This window comes from Triticum dicoccoides, chromosome 1B (genome assembly GCF_002162155.2).
Source record: "Triticum dicoccoides isolate Atlit2015 ecotype Zavitan chromosome 1B, WEW_v2.0, whole genome shotgun sequence".
NCBI lineage: Eukaryota > Viridiplantae > Streptophyta > Magnoliopsida > Poales > Poaceae > Triticum > Triticum dicoccoides.
Genome location: NC_041381.1, coordinates 607,216,916 through 607,225,404, shown reverse-complemented (window position 1 = coordinate 607,225,404; position 8,489 = coordinate 607,216,916).

Below are 8,489 nucleotides of genomic sequence, written 5' to 3'. Positions count from 1 at the left end.
GAATTATGTGCATAATTAATGCCTAGAAAATGCACACAATCCCCTAAATATGGTAAATGAGTTCGAAAAAAATGTCAAATTTGAACACGTTGCATTTGAGGCAGTATGTTGCTCGTTGGAAAAAAGCTGAATGACAAACTAGCACAGAAATTTGGATTCCCCTTCAATCTTGGTGATTTCCTTCTCGAAAGCATTGAACTTCCTCGGTGATGGTTCAATTTATGAAGGGCGTGCATGACGGCATAAATTAAACCTTCTCAGCTTTTAACCAGGGCATGGTGAGGCCATACCATGGCACCATGTCAGCCGTCATGTTTTACAAGCACATATTTCATTGTTCTATAGTTGATAACCCAGTAAATGACGCATTTGTGGTTGACTATTGCCACGCGTTCCATTGAAATCTCTGCCCATTCCTTGTAAAAGGCTTGAGAAATTACTAAATACCACGAGTATGGTTTTTCCAGACTGTTCTTGTGCACACTTTCATGCACCGATTGTTTGCATTTGAATAATGTGCATTAATGCCTACAAAATGCACATAATCCCCTAAAAATTGTAAATAAACCCAGAAAAGTGTCAAATTTGAACACAATGATTAGCAGGGTTTATGTTCATCGTAGAAAAAAACTCATGGATGAAGGACAAAGGAAATTTGGATTCCCATTCAATCTCGGTGATTTTTATCGCACACAATTCATGTCCGTTGCCTCTGCGAACCATGTGTGTTCACTCACACATGCAAAAGGAAAAAAGAAAACCCTCACCCACTTCGTCCCCATTCACTCGCCGTGGACTCGTCCGCAACTCTGCACCCTAAGCTCGACGGTTGTTGGCGGCGGGCGTAGGTCGCGCTCCAAACGACACCGAATTTCGCCCCTACCCCTTTCCGCCGCCTATCTGCATCGAATTCTAGACTCTGGTCTATTGAGGTTTTCTGCGGGATTGGGCCGGGGGTTTTTCTCATGGAGAAGGCAATCAACTTAATTAGCGAAATATTCACTCATTTCTTATCGCGGTCCATCCGTCGCAGTTAATAAACCGGTGGAAATCGCCGTGGAATCATTTTTGTTCTAGTTGATTCGTGGGTGTTCATTCATGTGTCCACAGTGTGAGCACAGATCGGGCAACTGTAGTCGTGGCCAGTCGGAAACGAAGTTCTATCTCACCATTCCCGATGACTTCAGGGAGCGCTCGATATGTTCAATCTCAACCTACCACAGCCGGCATGGCCTAAATTTGTGAACATATACCGTCTGTTGCTACATTATCTATATATTTGCATCAAATCTTTGTTACATTATCTATTTTTAATTCTATATTTTTGTACTTTGCTTTCATCTATATATATGGATCTGTTCTATCAGTTACTCCCATATTTGCATCTTGCTCTATTATTTCAATATATCTAATTTACGATCTTAATTTTCATTTCAAGCAATACATCCCTTGCTTTGCAAGAACATGAGTAGAATGAAATCATGGACTTTACTTTGCTGATGACTCCCAGGATGTCATATTGACAACACAACATGGATTTACAATGACGGTTAGTGTAAAACTTGATAAAGATGGTCACTCCTATGTTAATGTGAACCTTTGGAGAAAAATATCTAAATGTTATGAACTGAAAGCTGGCAATAAAATTCTAGTGCATGCACCACAGCCTAGTCTAATTAACTTGGATGTTTACTTCCCCAATGTTATCAGCCAATCAAAGTCTGATCGAGGTTAGTGTCCTTTCAACTTTCTCCATTCTGTCATATTACTATTTAAGCAACCAATTGATCACTATTTAAGCAACCGATTGTGATATCATATTCTGAATCCATTCCTAGGCAGTAACAAATTCTATTTACCAATTTATGTGCACTATATATTCTTCTGCCACATTCTGAATAAATAATACCTTTCCACCTTTTAAGCAGGATATGTTGGATGCATAGTGAATGATCTGTATGTTACTAAGCGCACCAAATTTCATTGGAAGGACTTGAAGCATGTCATAAACTTTTTTGATAATCTGACAGAGATAGCACAGCGTATGAACGCTGAATTTTGGATGGGATTAATTAGACCAATGGTGCAGACACTAAACAAGACCAATTGTGTGCACAAAACGCTGGTAAAAAGTCTTATTTTAATGTTGATGCTGATAAACTATATATATCTTCAACGATATGTTACAATTGTTTTTTATTCTACTTGTCAACAAAAATTGCCCCCTGTAGCAGTTCCTGGATCGATTTCCCGACGTGGTCGAATTACACTTGTGCCTGCTAATAACGCCAAAGTGATTGCAATGTACTGCATTTCTCGCAGAAATGGAACCATTCAAATTAACAAGTTCCCGCTTCTCGTGGCATTGCATCCATATTGGAAAATTGGAGACACTGTTCTACTCATGCTCATAGGAGGCCTCTTCCTTTTCATTGACGAGATGCTGAGTCGCCGTGATCAAGCTGCTTCCAGTGGATAGTTGTGGTTGTTGGCCCTCAGCCTCTTAAAAAGTGCTAGCTGTTACTATATATGTTAAGTATGTAGATATGGACCATATGGTTGTTGGCCCATAGCCTCTTAAAATGTGATAGTTGTTACTATGTTAAGTATGTAGATATGGACCATATGGTTGTTAAAACCGGGTTACGAAGATCCTCCTTTTGTCAAATAGTGTAACCACTATAAATATATATTACTCAAATGTTGTTACCCAAGTTCATAAATTTTCATGAGAAGTATTAGTATCGTACACAGTTCATTGACTTTAAGCATGTGCCCGATGTCCAGAAGGCATTTGCATATTAACTGTCCATATTGCAAATTCACACACATGTTAACACAAGGAAACGTATGTGTAACATACTAATCATCGCACACGAGTACTCGCGGATGCATAGTGTGTGATACTTCGCCACCGCAAGCAACTAGTTTGCATTTTTCAAAGCTTTTTGTACACACAAAATGACACACGAAGTAATTGCATTGACCGTCTGTGTTGTAATTTCTCATCGCAAACAGTTCATCTGAGTCGGCTGTTTACCACGTATCACACACATCTTGTTTACACGACTCATTTGTGTTCTTTTGGCTCATCGCAAACAGTTCATCCATGTGAACTGTATGCCGCATATCACACACATCTTGTTAATTTGAACCGTTTCTGTTGTGTTCCCTAGTCGAAAACAGTTCGTCCGAGTTAACCATATACCATATATCGCACACACATCGATATGGCTGCCCATTTTTGTTGTTCTACCTCATCGCAAACAGTTCGAATGGATTAACCCTGTGTCCTGCATCACACACACATTGTTATGGCTGCCTGTTTCTATTGTTCTGCCTCATCGCAGACAGTTTGAATGGATTAACCGTGTGTCTTGCATCTCACACGCAACTAAAATCTGAACCGTGTTTGATGGCTCCGCCATTGCAAAAGTTTTGCACCTTTTTTGACGGGTTTTTACACCATCGTTTGCGATTATTGCATCACACACAGTTTCGGCAAAGGGTCTCTGATTGTAGTGTCGCGTTAGCAGTATCCTGCAGTAGTGGTGGGAGCACTACAACCTTTTTGATAAGTATATCTGAATGCCATATTGTTGATCGGAAATGATGTAGAACTTTCTGGAAAGCATAAAGGAGTATTTGAAAGGAATTTTTCAAAAGAAAGACCTCGGTGAAGATGCTTACATATTGGACATCAAGATCTATAAAGATAGATCAAGACACTTGATTAGACTTTTGACGAGTACATACCTTGATAAGATTTTGAAAGGATTTCAAAATGGATCAGTCAAAGAAGGAGTTATTGCCTGAAATGTAAGGTATGAAGTTGAGTAAGACTCAAAACCCGACCACGACAGAAGATAGAGAGAGAATGAAAGTAATTCCCTATGCCTCAACCATATGTTTTATAAAGTATGCTGTGTTGTATACTAGACCTATTGTGTACCTTGACATGAGTTTGACAGAGGGGTACAATAGTGATGCAGGAGTAGATCACTGGACAACGGTCAAAATTATCGTTAGAGGACTAAGGAAATATTTCTCGGTTATGGAGGTGATAAAGAGTTCGTCGTAAAGAGTTACATTGATGCAAGCTTTAACACCGATCTGGATGAATCTGAGTCGCAATCTGGACATGTATTGAATGTGGTAGTAATTAGCTAGAGTAGCTCCATGCAGAGCATTTTAGACATAGAAATTTTCAAAGTACATACGTATCTGAATGTGGCAGACCCATTGACTAAACTTCTCTCACAAGCAAAACATGATCACACCTTAGTACTCTTTGGGTGTTAACCACATAGCGATGTGAACTAGATTATTGACTCTAGTAAACCCTTTGGGTGTTGGTCACATGGTGATGTGAACTATTGGTGTTAATCACATGGCGATGTGAACTAGATTATTAACTCTAGTGCAAGTGGGATACTGAAGGAAATATGCCCTAGAGGCAATAATAAAGTTATTATTTTATTTTCTTATATCATGAAAAATGTTTATTATTAATGCTAGAATTGTATTAACCGGAAACTTGATACATGTGTGGATACATAGACAAAACACTTTGTCCCTAGTAAGCCTCTACTAGACTAGCTCGTTAATCAAAGATGGTTAAGTTTCCTAACCATAGACATGTGTTGTCATTTGATGAACGAGATCACATCATTAGGAGAATGATGTGATGGACAAGACCCATCCGTTAGCTTAGGATAATGATATTTAAGATTTATTGCTATTGCTTTCTTCATGACTTACACATATTCATTTGACTATGAGATTATGCAACTCCCGAATACCGGAGGAACACCTTGTGTGCTATCAAACTTCACAATGTAACTGGGTGATTATAAAGATGCTCTACAGGTGTCTCCGAAGGTATTTGTTGGGTTGTCATAGATCAAGATTAGGATTTGTCACTCCGAGTATCGGTGAGGTATCTCTGGGCCCTCTTGGTTATGCACATCACTATAAGCCTTGCAAGCAATGTGAATAATGAGTTAGTTATATGATGATGCATTACGGAACGAGTAAAGAGACTTGCCGGTAACGAGATTGAACTAGGTATGATGATACCGACGAACGAATATCGGGCAAGTAACATACCAATGACAAAGGGAACGACATGTGTTGTTATGCGGCTTGACCGATAAAGATCTTCATAGAATATGTAGGAGCCAATATGAGCATCCAGGTTCCGCTATTGGTTATTGACCGGAGATGTGTCTCGGCCATGTCTACATAGTTCTCGAACCCGTAGGGTCCGCACGCTTAACGTTCGATGATGATTTGTATTATGGGCTATGTCTTTTGGTGACCAAAGTTTGTTCAGAGTCCCGGATGAGATCACGGACATGACGAGGAGTCTCGAAATGGTCGAGAGGTAAAGATTCATATATTGGAAGGTTATATTCGGACATTGGAATGGTTTCGAGTGATTCGGGTATTTTACCGGAGTACCGAGGGGTTACCGGAACCCCCTCGGGGAAATATGGGCCTTAGTGGGCCTTAGTGGAGAGAGAGGAGGGCCGCAAGGGGTGGTCGCGCCCCCCCATGGCAGTCTGAATTGGACTAGGGGAGGGGGAAGTGCACCCCTTTCCCTCTCTCTCTCCTTCTCCTTCCTTTTCCCACCGGTGGAAGGAAGGAAAAGGGGGGGGGGAGAATCCTACTTGGACTAGGAGTCCAAGAAGGACTCCTCCCATGGCGCGCCCCTCCTGGCCGCCGGCCTCTCTCCCCCCTCCTTTATATACGATGGCGGGGGGCACCCCAAAGACACACCAAGATTTCTCTTAGCCGTGTGCGGTGCCCCCTCCACAGTTTACGCCTCCGGTCATAGCGTTGTAGTGCTTAGGCGAAGCCTTGCGAGGATCACATCACCAACACAGTCGCCACGCCTTTGTGCTGACGGAACTCTCCCTCGACCCTCTACTGGATCAATAGTTCGAGGGACGTCATCGAGCTGAACGTGTGTTGAACACAGAGGTGTTGTATGTTCGGTACTTGGATCGGTTGGATCGTGAAGACGTTCGGCTACATCAACCGCGTTAACATAATGCTTCCGCTTTCGGTCTACGAGGGTACGTGGACACACTCTCCCCCTCTCGTTGCTATGCATCTCCTAGATAGATCTTGTGTGATCGTAGGATTTTTTTTGAAATTGCATGCTATATTCCCCAACACCCTTGCTTTTGGTGGTGAAGATGACGATCTCCTCCTTGTCAATCCCTCCTCCGGATGACTCTGGAGGCTAGGTTTCTGCATTCTAGATGTGTTTCTGTTGCGTATGTTTGTCTGATCACTGATCCAACTTCATGAGGTGGAAATAGTGAATGAGGCGGCGGCGTTGCACCTCGTACGGCCACGCATACGAGCGGACGCGCTCGTATGCTAGGTCTTCTTTTTCTCTGGAGCCGTCGTGTGAACTCCTCCTTCATCCCTTTGCTTCATTCTTCTTATGGTAGTTAGTTATCACATTGAATAACATGATTCCACCATAATTTCCTAGGGATCCTTTCATAGAACTTCATTTACTCCAAAAGACGTTACCTGGGAAATACAGACAAAAAGTAGTGCGCGAACGCGGTAAAATTCCACAAATCCTACCATGTAGGCACAAAATTACTATCAAAATCATCACATATTTTGGACTTATCACTCCCTGCCCTTAGTCTCTTCATGGCTCACTCTCCATGATCGTGGATACCAAGAGAAACGAAGAACACGAATGACACAAGAGACAACTACGAAGCAGTTTTGTGTTACACATATGCGACTATAATTCAAATACTTCTGTCGATCCCTCCAACAAATACATAGGATTGTAGGGCTATGACTCAACCCATGACCTTACCGAACTAGTCACCCATGAAGATCAGGTCACAAGGAGAAATCATTGAAGACACATCATGAAGATTGATTGATTGATAATATGACTTGCAATAGTTGTCGGATGCGACACACGATTAGAAAGTATGGCTAGTTGGCTGAGTGCTACATTGGTGGAGATAGCGGCGACTACGGAGATGGAGATGGGAAATGGAGGCGGCTAGGGTTGCTGTTGATGACGAAGATGGAAGTCTCGACGATTGCCTGTAGCTCTTCTTGCATGGCACCTTTTATAAAGTCTAATCTGGTGGATCAGGGGTCGCCCTTGGTAGTCCATACGATCACGCACACGAGCGTGTGCGGTCGTATGGAACTCCGTCTTTTGCTCGGTTTCCTCTGGTGCGCCTCCCACTTGATCTCCTCTATCTCGTCTTTGCTCCTTTCCATGTATTGATTTGATTTCGTCCGTAAATAGCCCATTTCCTATGGAAATAAAATAAAGATCGAATATTTGGAATCATTTGTATTCATTAGTCACTAGTAGCAATATCTCAGCGAATATTTTGTTTTTTTATGAAATATCTCGGTTTAAACTCATGTTTGATGAGCGTAAATATTAACACATCAACACACGCCCTTCCCATTTCCATTTTCCCTTCCCCTTTCCATTTCCCTTTCCATTTCCCCTTCCTTTGCCCTTGCCATGTTCGTTGCGGAAGTACCGACCGAAAATGCAATATGGGTCCAGAATGATCTGCTTACCGCCAGAGCTATCAAATGCATCAGAGCCATCTCCATCCTCTCCTCCTCTCTGAACGGCGGGCCGGTGAGCGATCGTAGTGGTCGCGTTTGCTCGTGTGCAAGCGCACATGCCATCCTAGCTCCAGATTGTGCGCATGCAGGGCATCAACGGTATTGTCATCCGTGTCCTTGTCAATAGTAGTGTGGTTAGTAGCAACGCCCTCCTTCAACGTCACACGGCGGGCATGCTGCTTGTGCAACCGAGAGTTCATTGAATGAGTAATCTAAGGACGAAAGAAGTCATGCAAATATCAATTCAAAACTGCACGTGCCACCTAATTGCTCAATGAAACATCTCTAAAGAGGAAACCATATGTACAACAACATGGTAAGCCGTCCAGTTGTTCGATGAGCAGTCTAAACACGAATTACAAAATGTCTGCCGGAATATGCAATCCAAGTAAAGTGATGACAACCCAAATCAATGACCCTACATAAATTGGGAAAATATATCAATTCCTAGAAACTACAAGTGCAAATCTAACAAATCCAACCAAACTACGTGTGCACATGTATCAGCCAACGAAACTGCATGTGCAAATATATCAAAACCCACGAAACTGCATGGGCAAATCTATCAAATCGAAACAAACGACGTGCGCACATCTATCAAGCCAAGGAACTGCATGTGCAAATCTATATAACTATCCCAACTCAGATCTATCAGATAGGACCAAACTGCATGTGCAAATCCTCCAAACTCAACTATTGCAAGCCGTAAAAAAGCCGGACTTCATGTAAAAATGCCAGATTTCAAAAGTATTAGTTTCCAAGGCATTCTGCCAATTAGAAAAACCCCAATAATGATTTCAATACGCGTGGATCAAATATTTGAAACCCGGATGGGAGATCCATACATA